A 17,023-nucleotide genomic window follows, 5' to 3' on the forward strand; every position below is an offset into this window, starting at 1 on the left:
AGGAGCGAGGGACCTATGTGCTCTCTCTACATCAAATTTAAAATCCTCCGGCAGACTGAGCACTTCTGCAAGGAGATGGGAAACAAATTCTTTCTCTCTCTTTCAGATACTCCTATAATGCCCAAATCATTGCAGCAAGACCTCTGCTCAATGTCTGCCACTTTTGATTTAAGAGAAGATTAGTCTGTGAGGCTTCTCTGCACCTGGGCAGAGAGCCCTTTTACCTGAATTTCCACCGTTGATATTCACCCTTCTGTTTCATTCATGCATCCTGTCAGCGCTTCCAGAGAGGAGTCAATTGAAGTAAGTCAGCTGTGCTATGGCTTTGATATCTGATGTGTCTGCCGTGCCCACATCAGCCATCTTGCTCGAAGGGGAGAGGGAGATAGAGTCGGGTCTCCCGTTCTCCTTGTCTTTTGGCCACTTGCAAAGCTCACAGCAGTCAAATATTTATTTACTTACATTCCAGATATTTTCATGTACTTGTTCCTTTACTGGGGGCGGTCAGTCGGGGGCCCTAGATGCCAGATGGAAATGCATATTAGTGGATGGCAGGCTGTGGAGAGCAATGAATGTGCTCTTCCATACCGACTGGAGCTCCATGAATCCCTTCTAATCCATCCTATTACCCAGGTGCATCACTTCCGGCTTACAAAAAAGCACTTACTTTGTTTTAAGTGAAGTCCTGTTGCCTACAATCTGTGAAACACCTTCTCCGGTGTTGACAGATGCTCAGCATCACTTCCAACTATGATGAGGATGTCATCGATCCTCACTACAACATGTGGGTTCAACAAATTTTTACAGCCCTCTGGAAAATTCCAGGTGCTGCTAATATTCCATATGGTAATTGATGGTACTGATATAATCCCTTGAGTGTTTTATAGTGGTACTTTTTTTCTTTTCTTTTTCTTTCTTTTTTTTTTTTTTTTACAGTCCTCCTTCAGCCTCATCTTCTGGTAAACCTGCAACATTTCTAACTTACTAAATTTTTCAACCCCCACCTAACACTGCCAGTAAGTCCTCTGTCCTTGGAATGGAGTAATTGTCTAACCTGGAGACCTGATTCACCATGGCTTTATAATCCACACAGTTGTGGATGGTCTTATCTTGGTTTAACCCTGGGTGTGATAGGTGTGGCACATTCAGAAATGATGGTGACATGATTCCCTTTCCCCCAGCCTGTCTAACTCAGTCTGTCTTTTCTCTGAGGGCATAAGAAACTGGTTTTGCTTTAAGTAATTTTGGTTTGACCCCATCCTGGACATAAATCCTGACTCTTACTCTATCCAGAGCCTCTGACCCTTCTTTTAAAATAGCTGGGTGAACATTCAAGACTTCCTAGAATTTAAAATTTCCTCCCAGTTCAGATTCAGTTCTTGCAAGCAATTTTTGCCTAACTGATTCTGACTTTCTCCCTAGTTTATTAGGGCTGGTAACCTTTTTCTTTTGGCTCTTATATTTTACAGGGACAAGCACAGAACCTACCACCAGGACAGGTTCCTGGTTTAGGTATGCAGGATCACTCCTGCATTAACTAGAGGTCTCAGTCCTGCTTTACACTGATGATATGTATATTCATTGATCACACTAGCTGAAGTCCCTTTGTTTATTTCCATTTGTACTCATAGAATCATAGAATATCAGGGTTGGAAGGGACCACAGGAGGTCATCTAATCCAACCCCCTGCTCAAAGCAGGACCAATCCCCAATTTTTGCCCCAGATCCCTAAATGGCCCTCTCAAGGATTGAACTCAGAACCCTGGGTTTAGCAGGCCACTGCTCAAACCACTGAGCTCTCCCTCCCCAAGGGATACTGATTGACTGTTTACCTCTACCATTACTTCATAAGGACTGACTTTCTTTCCTTTCAGAGAATACATAGTATGTACCTCCTCCCCCTTGAGGAAAAGAGTCCTCTGTTTTTGTTCTTTTCCTCTGGACATTTGGAGTCTACCCTCCTGAGTTTGAGATACTGTTTGATAGTCACCTTTGCATTTTCTGACTAAGTGTGCAATCTTGAGTTACTAGGCCTTTTTAAATTTACAAACAGATTAAAAATGAGCTTCTCCACAGCAGAAACACCCTTTGGAGCCTGAGTCCCTTTCAGCTTGCTTTGCCTTTTTTATACTCATAGACTTTAAGGCCAGAAGGGACCATCCTGACCATCTAGCCTTACCTCCTGGATATCATAGGCCACAGAACCTCAGTGACATACAACCTCTGGCTGAATAACCAAAGTCCTCAAATCTTGATTTAATTTACAGAGACTTCAATTTACAGAGACTCCCCATTTAACTGAGTCAGTTTGAGTTCCCCTGCATTGTAAGTGCAAATCTTGCAAATTTTTCACTGTTTGCTTCCATTGCTGTTACCAGTTCTACTGCTTTGGGACAGATTAAATTCATCTCCACCACCAATTGTCTTTGAATACTTATACCACAAACAAATCTGTCCCAGAGCATATCCTCTAGGACATTTCTGAAGGAACAATATTCCATTAATCATTTCAGCTCTGCAACATACACAGGTATGCTTTCATCTTGTCTTCTCATCCTACTATGAAACTTGAAACGTTCCACAGTAATGTTTGGCTTTGTGTAGTGCTCTGTTAAGATCTTTTTCAGGTCTCCTAAACTTTTATCTCCTGGTTTCTGAGGCTTTAACAAACTCTTTATGAGAGAGTAGGTTTTACTGCCACAAAATTGAGGAAATCTGCTTTCTTTTTGTCCTATCCTATAATCTCATTTGCAAGAAAATAATAGCCCGGTCTTTCAATATATTTCTGCCAATCCTCATCTTCCACACTAAACTCTTGAGTTTACCATAAGTTCCAATTTTTTGTCTGAGTGGGACTTTATGACTGGGTTACTTGTGGTGGGGGTGACCGGGGCTCAACAGCCCTGAAGGTCTTTTCTGGATCATGCTTTATGTTCCTTAAATCTCATGCTTCAGGCCTTCAGTAGGTCACCTGCGAGGGTCAGGAAGGGATTTCCCCCCAAATGTATACTGAAGGAGGGAGGGAGGGGATGGTTGTTTCCTTTCTCTGAAGCATGAGGGATGTCCACAGCTGGAGATGGGACACTGCACAGGGTGGGCCAGGGCTCTGAGGTGGGGTGGATAATTATTTCTCACATGCTTGGCTGTCTGGTTGGTTCTTGTTCACAGGCACAAGGTCTAACTGATTGCCTTTTGTGGACTGAGAAGGAATTTTCCCCCATATCAAATTGGCAGTTACACTAGCTGATTTTTGCCTCTCTTTTTGCAATATGGGGCATGGGTTGCTTGCCAGGATTATCTGGGAATATCTCATTTAATCATTTCCCTAACATTTACAGGGACCTGGGGCACTGGTGCACCATGCTCCCTCTGTTCTCTGCCTGTGGCAGACAATAGTTTTGTCTCCTGTGAACTTTAATATTTTCTAATTCCAGTTATTGGGTTTAGTGTGCAGTTTCTGAGTGGTGTTGGAGGTTTATGATCAATTCAGACTGAATGAGTTAGTGGCCCCTTAGGCTTTGACTCTGACAGCTAGAGTTGCTGATGTTTTTTTAAAAAATCAGGTTTTTTTTAAACTTAGAAAATATCATGAGAATCCCATGCACATCCATGGTGCAAACAAGGCTGCTTGGATAGCAAGGTAGTGCAGTGACCTCAGGAGACATTGGTTCAGTTCCCAGCTCAACCACTGACTTTCTGTGTGATCTTGGGGAAGACACTTAACCTACCCTGGGCCTTAATTCTCCATTGGTAAAATGGAGATAATACCACTCTACCTCATTGCATTGTTGTGACTATAAAATATATTAATTTTGAGGCGCTCAGATACTAGTGATGAGGGCCATGTCAATCAGTGTTAGATTTGTGAGTATTCTGAGTACAAAATGTCGAGAAAAATTAAAACAAGTTACCACATTAACTTATTTTTTCACCTTTGTTCCCCCTACCTCACATGCCAGTCATCATTTGTGTTTGCCATCTCCTACTGTCACCATAACACAAGCCCCGATCCTGCAAACACTTAGACAAGAACATAACTTTAAGTAGTTCCACGCAGGTCAATGTGCAAACAAATGTTTGCAGGCTTGGGACTTATAAGCTTCTCAGGATAGGGGTTTCATCCTAATTTGTTTCATAAAGCATCATGCACTTCTGTTATATATGTAACACACAATCAGTATAACAAAACTTATTTCACAATCACAAAACTCAAAAATAGCTGAAAACCTATTCTGTTCAAACTTAAAAAAAAAAAAAAAATCATTTCCGGGCTGAAACTAAGCATGAGAAATTTCAGCCCCAAAGTCATATTTTTAGCATTTTATGAGTACCTCATATGAAGATTTTGGATGGGATATAAATCACAATTAGAGAATTGCTATTAGGAAGGTTATTGTGCAAATTCTGTTGAAGTTAAAAGAAAAAAATAATTCAAGCCAAGCCTATTTATTTAATTTTATCCTTCTCAGCCTCAAGCTTGCAATCATTTATGCATCTGAATAACCCCACTGAAGTCAACAGAATTACTCATGTGAGTAAAATAGTCACATACATCAGAGTCTACAGGATTAGACTCAATACATTCAGATTAAATGTTAGGGCCAACAGCACAAGCTGTTGTTAGCATTATTGTAATAATTGCATCATTTCTTTTTAATCAGGACTAGAAATAGGAAATGTAATGGTGCCATTTTGCATGATCAGAGTTCCATATACCGTGTACATTTTTAGAACATTGCAAGTATCTTGCAAATGCAAAGAAAAAGAACAGTTTACCATCAAATTAGGGAACAAATAGTAGCATATTATAAGTCTTGCTCTACAGCGCAGAACACAACTATGTTCGTCACTATATATTTAAATGTGGCAGATTTACTCTATCATAATTTAATAATTCAGAAGGCGTAAGAAGACACAGCCAATTAGCTGCAGTAATTTGCATTTTTATGCTTCTTCATTATTTTCCAAGTTCTTGTCTGCTATTATAGCACTACAAATACCATCTTTCAAAGGTGAATAGCCAATCTGTTATTTTTTTTTTGAATGGTAATCAGTCCCCTTTAATTATTGAAAGACAAAACAAATTAATAAATTCCAAATAAAATGCTTTGTTTTTTTAAGTTAGTCATGAAACACCCTTTGTCAATGTAGTTTGTTTTCATTTGGTGCAGAGAGCTGTGCCTGTTCTCAAGTGTTCATTAGGGCTGTGATTCATAGGAGTTCTTAAACTCATGGCTAACTTTAATCATGAGAGTAGTCCCACTAAATGCAAGGGGACTACTCACACGCTTTAAGTCAATCATATGTGCAAGTACCTTCTAGATTCAAGGCCTAGGTTTGGACACAAGTATGGGAAGCATTCTCCCTGATGCAAGAATAATTACAAAGAGGAGTTTTGAATTTTCCCAGCCTTATGCAGGAGGAAGAGTGGGATTTAACCCCCTTGCCAAAGATATCGCTACTAAATACTGGATCTCCCACAGGAACTGTGCCACAAGAAGCTCTTTTACAACTGTTCCAGGAACCTTCTTCACAATGGGGATTCTAAGCCACATTAGAGCCAGTGTATAAATTACTACAAACTCTGGTCCCGATCCTGCAAACAGGCACACATTTGCTTAATTTTATGCACATGAAAAATGCCATTGAAGTCAATGAGCCCACTCGTAAGCATAAAGTTATGTGCATGAGTGTTTGCAGGATTGGGGCCTCTGCCACTAAATTGCAGTGCAAATAGATTATACTATGCAGGCCCCAATCTTCCTCTGCAGGGTACATGTTATGCAAGCCCAAATAGGGAAAGAACAGGTTAAAGAATATTAAGATAAGTGTATTCAAGCTGGCAGGGCCTGATGAAATTCATCCTAGGGTACTTAGGGAAATAGCTGAAGCAATCTTGAAACCATGAGCAATTACCTTCAAGAACTCTCAGAGGACAGATGAGATCTCAGAGGACTGGATAAGGGCAGGTGTATTATCTATTTTAAAAAAAAATGACAACAAAGAAGACGCAGGGAATTATAGACCAGTCAGCCTAACTTCGATACCTGGAAAGATACTGAAACAAATTATTATACAATCAATTTGTAAGCCCCTAGCAAATCAGTGTTTATGAAGAGTAGCCAGCATGGATTTGTTAAGAACAAATCATTCCAATCCAACTTAATTTCCTTCTTTGATTTATCTTGATTTTAGTAAGTCTCTGACATCATTCCACATGACATTTTCATAAGCAAACTAGGGAAATGTGGTCTAGATGAAATTACTATAAGGTAGGGATACATCTGGTTGAAAAAGTAGTTCAAAGAGTAGTTATCTCTCTGGCTGTCACAATGGGAGATGTATCAAGTGGAGTCCCAGAGGGGTCAGTCCTACGTCCCATGCTAGTCAATATTTTCATTAATGACTTGGATAATGAAGTGGAGAGTGTACTTATAAAAATCTGTGGAGGATGTCACCTGGGAGGGATTACAAGCACTGTGCAGGACAGGACTAGAATTCAAAATGACCTTAACAGATTAAAGAATGGATCTGAAATTCAAGAAAGACAAATGCAAAGTATTTTACTTAGGAGGGAAAAACTAAATCCACAAATACAAAATGGGGAATAACAAACTGTATGGTAGTACTGCTGAAAAGGAACTGGGAGCTATAGTGGATAACAGGTTGAATGAGTCAACAATGGGATGCAGTTGCAAAAAAGGCTAATATCATTCTGCAATGTATTATCAAGAGTGTCGTAGGTAAGATATGGGCGGTAATTGTCCCGCTCTACTCAGCACTGATGAGGCCTCAGCTGGAGTACTGTGTCCAATTCTGGACTCTGCAATTTAGGAAGGATGTGAACAAATTGAAGAGAGTTCAGAGGAGAGCAACAAAAATGATAAAAGGTTTAGAAAACCTATGAGGAAATGTTAAAAAAACTGGGCCTATTTCGTCTTGAGAAAGGAAGACTGAGGTGGGACATTACAAAGAGGACAAAAAGAAAAGGAGTACTTGTGGCACCTTAGAGACTAACCAATTTATTTGAGCATGAGCTTTCGTGAGCTACAGCTCACTTCATCGGATGCATACCGTGGAAATGAAGTGAGCTGTAGCTCACGAAAGCTCATGCTCAAATAAATTGGTTAGTCTCTAAGGTGCCACAAGTACTCCTTTTCTTTTTGCGAATACAGACTAACACGACTGTTACTCTGAAACAAAGAGGACAGTGATCAACTGTTCTCCATGTCCACTGAAGGTAGGACAAGAAGTAATGGGCTTAATCTGCAGCAAGGGCGATTTAGGTTAGATAGCATGAAAAACTTTCTAAATATAAGGACATTTAAGCTCTGGAATAGGCTTCCAAAGGAGTTTGTAGACTCCCCATCATGGGAAGTTTTTTAAGAACAGGTTGGACAAACACCTGTCAGGGATGGAGCTATACTGGAGATCCAGAACATGATCAGAGATGCCAGAGCTGTTGATGGGCTGCTGGAGATTGAATGTACTGTTTGGACTGTGCTGGGGAATTCGGGATTATGGTTGTGGGACTTTGGTACTAGCCCCACAAAGGGCTATTTATGCTTGGAGTGAGTGGGGGAGTCTGGAAGAAGGAAATTGAAAAAGAGGCCTCTTGCAGGGCCACCGTGAGGCCATGAGGGGTTGTCCCTGGAGGTAACCACCCTATGTTAGTCCCATAAAGTTAACAGATATTAAACCAATAGGGGTCTATAGAAATGTAAGCATTCTGTAAGAATTACTCCAAAATGGTAGTTTTCAACTTTTTTCATTTGCGGAACCCCTAAAACTATTCACATAGAGGTGCAAACCCCTTTGGAAATCTTAGACATAGTCTGTGGACCCCCGGGGGTCCACAGATCACAAGTTGAAAACCACTGCTCTAAAAAACTATAGAATTCACATCCTTCCTATGTGTTTTCGAAACCAAACAGTACAATTTTGTAACAGGGACATCATTCTCCATGATGTTCTCCAGAATGGTTCAAGAAACTATAGAAAGCTTATCATTTGCTACTCAATTCTTTTGGATAATTCCACAATGGTAAACTGTGGTGGTACACCCCATTAAGGCCTCTGACTTTTCTTGCAAATCCACCACAACCCATTCCTCACTACCACTCAGTAATCTTGTGGGGTGGGGTTCATTAAACTGAAGTATACAGAGTACATAGAACAACCTTGATTTTCTGGCAGCAAATTAGGGTTCAAGAGTGGGAATGGTTTCTGTAATTGTACTGAAGCAGCTATAGAAACTGCACTTTGTCAGAAGTGAAAGACTGAAAATAAGAGCTTCTTGGTGTGCTGTTTTTTTAAACCAGTGTGGAAGTATAACATTGTACAAGGGGACATGCTGGATACATTGTATATGAGAGGGCATGCCAAAACATGTTATAAAGTATCTGAGGGAGCACACGTAGGGACAGTTAGCTTTTGAATGGAGAAGCAATTAAGATAGAGCCAGCACGTCTAAGAAGCAGGCATCAGAATGGAAGGTGTGAAGGGCAATTAGTTAAGTTAACTGGAAGCTGTTAAAGGAGATTGTTAAGGGTGGCAGGTAATTGAAGATACGTGACTGGTCTCAAGGATCTCGAAGGGTGGTGACTAAAATCTTTTTCTTCTTTTGTCTGTAACTTCTCTGTAACTTGTTCTCCAAAAAACTGTATAAATTTAAAGACACAAGCCCCACTCGGGGGGCTTACTTCTAAATGTATTAGCAGAGCAGCTTTGCTAATAAAACAGAGTGGTCTGATAAATTGTGAGTCTGAGTCAAACTTTGACACCAGTCTCCCTCTTTTTTTTCTTTTTTTTTAAGCGCTGTGTGGAGTCTGGGTGTGAAGACGAGGTTTTGAGTCTTTCTTGGTAAAGACGGGGACACAGCTGAATCAGGTATAATAGCCACAACCCAGCAACCCCTGAGAATAGCAAGACAAATTGTCGTAGCAGGAGAAACAGAAATGGCTTGATGTTAACAAATGCCAATAAGTAGAGACATCACCTGACGTCAAAAATACCCAGAAGACTAAAGAATGGCTATTGAAAATAGTCCATTCTGCAAGAAAAGCAGTATTTCTACTGCTATATGTTGACTGGGGTGAGATTTTGTGCTGCGCTATTAGGAGTACCAATAGCCATGCCCCTGGCTTGCCCCCTACACCAGGGTCTGCAAAGGCGTTCTCAGGACAACCTGAGGCTGCACCAGGGCAGTCCTCCCACAGCTGGATCAGAGGTTCTTAGAACCCCATTTACTCTACTCTGGACCCTTTACCCAATGTACAGGGACCAGGGTAATAATCTTTCTTCAGGAATGCTATCTCCACTATACAGACACTAGTAGTCACATCATTGTTCAGGCAGAGTTCTGTTTGGCACCTCAATCAGAGAATTCCACCTCTTTGTTATGTCTGAGAAACCATACATTACCCTCCCCACATTTACAGCACTTAGTCTTCGAGGGAAGAATTAATTTTCTGAGAATTCACAAATTTGTTAATTAGCCTATAAATCAAACTTAATTACAAACTGGGCCCTTTAAGAAATTGACCCTGTGTTGCAGTCTTTGTATAAAATGATCTCAACAATGGAATAATGTGGACTTAATTTTTCAACTTAATTAAAATTAATTCATAAATTCATAGATTTTTTTAAGCCCAAAGGAAACACTGTGATTGTCTAATCTGACCTCCTGTACAAGCAGCTCTGGGACTCACCTGAATTAATTCCTGTCCCATGCCCAATAGCTGCGGTTGAACTAGGGCATATATTTCCAAAAAAAAAAAATCCAATTTTGATTTTAAAATTTCTGGTGATGAAGAATCCACAACAAACCTTTGAAAGGTGTTCCATGGGTAAATTATCCTCACTGTTAAAAATACGAGCCTTATGTTTTTTGAATTAACCCAGCTTCAACTTCCAGTCATTGCATCTTCACATTCCTTTGTCTGCTAAACTAAAGAGCCCTTTACTGTCAAATTTCTTTTCTTCATCAAGGTACCTATTCATTTCAAAGGTTCACGTGGACTATAAAAGAGAGAGAGAGACAAGGTGGATGAGGTAGTATCTTTTATTGGACCAACTTCTGTTCATGAGAGAGTCAAGCTTTTAAGCTGAAGAACAGCTCTATGTAAGGTTGAAAGCTTGTCTCTCTCACCAATAGAAGTCCATGCATCCACCTTGTCTCTCTAATATCCTGGGCTACAACAACACTGCACATAAAAGAGGGAGGCAGAAAACCCCACACAGTCTCTCTTTCACCTAAAACAACACATCTTTGGGCCTCTGGGAGAGATCCTGACCAAGGAAAGGGACAGTCATAATCTTGCCTGGAAGACTGTGACTGAGAAAGTCCCTCTTGAACAAAACCTTGAACCAAAACTTGCTAGATTGTTTTAGACTTCTAGATGCATGTTTTTACTTCTATTTGCTTAAAACCACTTCTAATTTTCTCTCTTATCTGTGAGTTACTTTAAATCCTGTGAGTTAATTTAAATCCTATCATCTTTTGTTGTGTTTGTTTGTTTGTTTGTTTTTTAATCTAGACCAATCCAGTGCTGTGTTTAAACTGAACTGTTTGGCAACTCCAGTTAAAGTAGCAAATTGTTGAATAATTACTTTGTACAAGAGCAATGAACCTTAATATCTGAACTGTTCAGGAGAGGGTTGGACATTGCAGAGCACATGTTTTGGGGAAAATTCAGGACTGGGAATATGGTAGGGTCACCCTGCAAGTAGTAACCAAGGCTGGTGGAAGCCGGAGTGTGGCTGGCATGTTACTGAGAGGCTGTTGGGGTCAGAGATACTAGACCAGGGCTGAAGCAACAAAGAAACACTCAGGGTGTGTCCTGCATGCTGGTAGGCTAGTTGAGAGCAGCCCAGTGGGGGAGCTACAACAGCAAAGCATTGTGAGGGACCCAAGGCTGCAGGGCAGGCAGTGACACAACCCTTCTCTGGTCTGGACTGCACCCTGGAATGTGACTGTATGTCTCTCAGATTAGTCTCCCAAGATATTGCAGATGCTTTTCCTATATACTATAGGTAGGCTTATCAGCTCCTTAAGCAGATTCTTTTTTGTGATCAGGTAGGTAGATCACATTCTCTTGCGTGATAAGGTGTGACCCCTTCACTTTCTCTTTGAGTTAAATAGATTGAGCTGCTCAAGTCTCTCACTATAAGGTATGTTTTCCAATCTTTTAATCATTCTCATGGCTCTTCTCTGAACCCTTTCCAGTTTATCAACACCCTTCGTGAATTGAGTACAGCAGAACTGGACACAGTATTCCAGTAGTGGTTGCACCAATGCTAAATACAAAGGTAATATAACCTACTTACTCTTGCTTGATGTTCCTTTGTTTAGACAGCTAAGGATAAGATTAGCCCAATTAGCCACAGCATTACACTGGGCGCTCATGTTCAGCTGATTATCCACCATGATCCGCAAATCTTTTTCAGAGTAACTGCTTCCCACATTAGAGTCCCCCATCCTATAAGTATTCCCTATGTTCTGTGTTTTTAACTGTTTGGGGGGCTGTTGTTTGTGTGACATCTCTAAGAAATACTTTAAGTTAATCTTTCCCCCTGAATGGATAATTCCAGAGTCTTCTCTAAAAAAGGTCAGTGTGACACCACCAGGCCAGCTCAGGTCAAAGCCATAGGCCAATTCACTTCTGTGTGAATATCAAAGAAATGTTAAGTGTACTAATTCATTTGAGTATTAATCTAGTTCAAAGGAAATGTGAATGATATTGTCTTCTCATCTGTAACCTGTTCTCTGCTATCTCATACATAATGCATATTGTTAGGTAATAGCATGTAACAATCCATTAGTTCTCATGAACTTTACACATCAAGTAAATTCTCATCTTGATGCTAACACACACGTTTGATCTAGGTCAATTAAGTACAGGGACATACATAATGTAATATCTCTGTGATTTAATTGCCCATCAGACAGGATTGGAGCCTTGGAACAGGAAATGAAGAAGCATGCTGACTTCAAAGCATGGGTCATTGCATTCAACAATGGAAATCTTCAGGCTCAGTCTGCATTTAGTCAACAAAGGAAAAATGCATGCTGTGATGAAAACACTTGGATGATTGCTTTTTGTGGAAAGAAGCCGTAAATACTGATTCCAGGGAATGATCCTGTATCTCTGAACTGTTTTAGATTCGAAGAGGGTAGAATACTGAGTGAGTGGAAGGAGGTCCCCAAAGTGATTTTGGGTATCCCTGAGAGACTTTTGGAAAACTAGCAGACTACTACATCTCTGCTATCATCTTGGAATTATAAACTTTGACTCACCTGTTAATGTATTTTACCTGCTTAAACCTCTCAATAAGTCTGAGTTCTTTTTCTTAGCTAATAAATCTTTAGTTTACTAGTGAATTTACTTCAGCTTTGTCTTTGGTGAGATCCAGAGTACAAATTTGACCAGGGTAAGTAACTGACCGTTTGTGGTTGGGAGTAACCTAATGTGATGTGATATTTGGTATAGTGACCAATATCACAAAGCCCAGTTTGTCTGGGTGCCAAGAAGGGCTGGAGATCCTAAGGGGACTGTCTTTGACTCCATGGTAAGACTGATACAGAGATCCAGGAGTGCATGTTCGTTACTGGTTTGGTGAAATCTAATTATAGAATATACCTCCAGTTTAGGGTGTCTGCCCTGTTTTCTGGCATCTGACCTGAATTTGGCATTCACAGTTGTGAGCTATTTCAGACAGAAAGACAGTGAGAACATCAGGATTAAATTCATTAAAGAGATTTGTATCCAAAATGTGAACCTGCCCCACACATTTTGCCATGTAGCCCTGGAGAGAAGCGGGGTTAACATGGCTTCCAAGTCCTTTCCCAGCATGTGAAGTGTGTGTGGGAGTGAGAAAGAGCCATGTACCTGCTCAAGGTACTTCTGACATCCTAGAGGGGAAAAAGAGAGAAAAATAATCTGAGACCCACTTGAAACACACTGAGGATTGCAGGGAAGGGATTTTGCAAATCTTGAAAAAAGAAGCTCTGGTCTGGCCCCAGAACCATGGATTATCTCAGCTAATGGGGCTTTTCCATCTCTCATATCTATATATCTCTAATTCGTCATAGAAAAATTGTAATGCACATTTCAGGAATTCACTGACAGCTGGACTCCAGTGCCCACAATTTGGGAATGGTCCTGTCCCTGTGGTGGGATCTGGGGTATTTCTTACTCTGTCTCACCTGCAGGAATTTGCTTACTGGCTTCAGATACTTCCCCTCCATCTCACTGATCAGCTCACTGAGATGGGAAATCTCCTCAGAGAGTTTAGTAACATTTTCATTCTGTATCTTCACAATCTCCTTGTCCTGTTTTTCCAGCTCAGCCAGCAGGAGTCGCTCTCTTTCCTCCAGGAACTGCCGTAGTTTCTGAAATTCAGATAAAATCTTCTGCCTCTCTGTTTCTGTCTGTTTCTGTAAGAAAATAGGGAAAGGGCTTGTTTGGGATGTGAATGGAGCCTGGGGTCCTTTCATGGAGTGCTGAGTGTGCAGGAGGGAGAATTTCTTTGCACGTTCTAAGACATCTAACACTTGCCTGTGACCTGTGATTAGTAGAAAGAGGATTTTCTCACACCTTCCCATTTGGCCCCTATATCTCTTAAAGGGATATTCTCATGTCTGACATGGTTAGGATATCGTGTTACCAGGGGCCTTTAAAAATGCAGATCCAAGGCCGCCAGAGGCAAGATTTAGCACTAGATCTGAGTGACATTTTTTGCACTAAACTTTTTTGGAGGGAAAAGGCAGATTCATTGACTCTGAAATATTTAATGAATTCTTCTCAATGTCACCCACCTTTTTTGGATGGATAAATGAAGAAATAAATAAGCAGATAAATAAAGAAATCATTTAAAAAATCAAGAAAATGTTTTGATTATTCCATTTGAAATTAGTTTTTGCTTCAAAAAGTCCTTCTTCATGGTCAAAATTGAAGCAAAACACTCTGCCCAAGAAAAAATGGAACACTGATTTGCTAAATTTTTTAAAATTATTTTTGGTTTGACCATTTTTTCCCCAATTTCCAGTCAATGAAAAGTCCTGTTGTTTACTCAGCTCTACACAGAACTACGTTGACACAGATGTATGGAAAGAAAAAATGAATCAATTGAACAAAAGGTGCAGACAGGTACAGAACTGTGCATTGGATACATTCAGATCATTTTGGCAAGATTTTCGTCAAAGCCACAAAAGGTGGACAAGAATTCATTACCAGAAATGAAAGCTTAGAATCTGAAGATGGAGAAGAGGATTTTTCAGGCCATCTGTATGGAGGTGAGTGCACACATACACACAGAGCATCCGTGGTAACGGAGTAGTAGATAAAAGCCAACATTTCCTAAGGCCACAAGGGAATCTGCCTACAAACCAACCTCACATCCCATGTCAATGCAGGTTAATAACAGGAACCTACCAGATGCTCCTGGCTTTTCTTCTCTCTATTCAATTTAAATCCCTGGAAATTTTCTCTCTCTTCCTTCAGAATCTTCAAATAGAGCTGGATTTTATCCTGAATCAACAGAAATGATTTGGGTGGTTTGATTTTTATTTTTAGGGGTGAGAGTGCATCTCAGTTTAACCCCTCATGGAAATTCAGACTCCCAAGGAGAAACTTCATCTCCTTACTGGCTTGGAGGGAGGGATAGCTCAGTGGTTTGAGCTTTGGCCTGCTAAACCCAGGGTTGTGACTTCAATCCTTGAGGGGGCCATTTAGGGATATGGGGCAAAAATTGGGGATTGGTCCTGCTTTGAGCAGGGGGTTGGACTAGATGAGCTCCTGAGGTCCCTTCCAACCCTAATATTCTATGATTCAGACTTTTCTCAAAGAGTCTTCCCCTTCTAACAGACTTCATCGCTGCTAGGGCCACAACAGCATGGTCTCATGGTTCAGGCACTGGTGTGGGCCTTGAAAGACTTTGGTCCTATTGCCCACCCAGTCACTCTCCTGCTGGGTGACCTTAGGCAATTAATTTCCCCACTCTGAGCCTCCATTTCCCATCCCACTCTGCATTTTTCTTCTCAGATTAGCCTATACATTAGAATATCCCTGCTCAGAGCCGGGATTGTCCCTCACACTGTTTTGTGCAGGTTCCAGCAAAATCAAGGTCAAATCTCATCTGGGGTCTGTAGTGGCTACTGGGATGCCAATAACAACAATGATGATAAATGCTAAGATACAAATCAGCAATGACAACATCAGCTTTTTAACTTGATATTCTCCAGTCTGAAGGCAACAGTCTCACATAGACAGGCCTGCAGGTGATTTAAACCTCACTAATCATTTAACAGCTTCTGTTCCATAGAGAGTTCCCTTAGTTCACCAGTGGGAGCTGGGTTTGAAAAGGATTCTGCTTCTCAGGTAAAACTTTCCCCCATTAGAAATTTTTCAAGTCTTAATTGTTTGCCCTTCCTGCCACCCAGCTGTCTCATTTATTGTTGATAGCATCTCCCATACAATGAAGGCCTCACAGAGTTGAACAATGCAGTCACACCTCTGACAGGCAACTTCCACCTGTCATAAAAATCCAAAGCTGTTACTCATTGAACTTGACAGCAATTCCCTACCTTGTACTCCTGGTTATCCTCCTTTATGGGAACCACAGTGTGAGCTCGGTGAGTCCGGGACAGATGGCAAACCACCCAGATGGGGGTTTGATTAGGGGTCTAGAACACATGAGTTATGAGGAGAGGCTGAGGGAGCTGGGATTGTTTAGCCTGCAGAAGAGAAGAATGAGGGGGGATTTGATAGCTGCTTTCAACTACCTGAAAGGGGGTTCCAAAGAGGATGGCTCTAGACTGTTCTCAATGGTAGCAGATGACAGAACGAGGAGTAATGGTCTCAAGTTGCAGTGGGGGAGGTTTAGATTGGATATTAGGAAAAACTTTTTCACTAAGAGGGTGGTGAAACACTGGAATGCGTTACCTAGGGAGGTGGTAGAATCTCCTTCCTTAGAGGTTTTTAAGGTCAGGCTTGACAAAGCCCTGGCTGGGATGATTTAACTGGGAATTGGTCCTGCTTCGAGCAGGGGGTTGGACTAGATGACCTTCTGGGGTCCCTTCCAACCCTGATATTCTATGATTCTATGATCCTCTTCACAGAACAGTGTCAGAGCCTTCTGGCGTTCCACACACACTCCTGATCCCTTCGCTGCCTGGAAACTCAGCCATTTGGCTATTTCTAGGACATTCGCCAGCTGCCTGTTTGGCCTGAGGTTTCTCTGTTGCACAGCTTGTCTGCACTTAGGGCAGGTGATGCCTGTGTCTGATTCTCCCCAGCACTGGCTGATGCAGGCTCGGCAGAAATTATGTCCACACTCCAGAGTGACAGGTTCTGTGAAATACTCCAGACAGATGGGACAAGTAGCTTCATCCTGGAGACTTTCCACAAAGCTCCCTGCAGCCATGGCTCCCTCTGGACAGTGTAACAGGGTAAGGTTCACTTTCCCGAGCTCAGAAACAAGCCCCACCTGTAGCAGCACCTGGGTGTTTCCCTTCCTGGAACTGACTCCTGCTATTTGCTGAGCTGGAACGAGCCCCCTGGTAACTTTACAACCCTGGAGGCTCTTGTGAAAACAATACCACTAGGCTAGGCTGTGGTCCTGCAACCAGCCCCCTCTTCCTGGCAGCCAGGTCCAGGCAGTGAGACAGGAGGTGAGCCACCACTTCCTCAGCCAGGCTCTGTACACAAAGGCAGCAAACCAGAGTAGCCACCCTCAAACGTGAGAAGCATCTCTGTCCTGCCCCCTCTGCTCCACATTTGGGCCTGGCTGCCACGGAGAGAGGCTGAGTGAGCCAGAAAAATGCCAGGGGGAGGTGCAGCAGGAGAAGGAAAGGTCTCCCACACCCAGTCAGTAACTTTGGCAGGGAGAGCATGGCAGCACTGGGCTAAGGGTGGGAGGGTTGCTGGGGAAGGCACTGGGGAAAGGTTCCCTCTGCTCAGCCTGAGTTAGGGTCATTGCCCGCTGTGAGAGGTTGTCACTCCCCGGGGTGTAGTCTGGGAGT

General features: G+C 41.8%; 1 long non-coding RNA gene and 1 pseudogene across 2 annotated transcripts in view; both read left to right on the forward strand.

Annotated features, from left to right (window-relative positions):
• The first annotated feature begins 236 nt into the window (after nucleotides 1-236).
• LOC311530674 lies at nucleotides 237-13,335 on the forward strand. Its single transcript, XR_014714061.1, has 3 exons — nucleotides 237-303; nucleotides 8,816-8,889; nucleotides 11,947-13,335. It is a non-coding gene; the product is annotated as an uncharacterized lncRNA (long non-coding RNA).
• A 713-nt stretch (nucleotides 13,336-14,048) lies between these two features.
• Nucleotides 14,049-17,023, forward strand: part of LOC311530583 (E3 ubiquitin-protein ligase TRIM15-like) — a 48,494-nt pseudogene continuing 45,519 nt past the window's right edge. Inside the window, exon 1 of the transcript XR_014714565.1 lies at nucleotides 14,049-14,296. The product of XR_014714565.1 is annotated as an E3 ubiquitin-protein ligase TRIM15-like (transcript). The remainder of the gene's footprint in view (nucleotides 14,297-17,023) is intronic.

The sequence above is a fragment of the Lepidochelys olivacea genome (assembly GCF_965140295.1).
Source record: "Lepidochelys olivacea isolate rLepOli2 genome assembly, chromosome: 14".
Taxonomy (NCBI): Eukaryota; Metazoa; Chordata; order Testudines; family Cheloniidae; genus Lepidochelys; species Lepidochelys olivacea.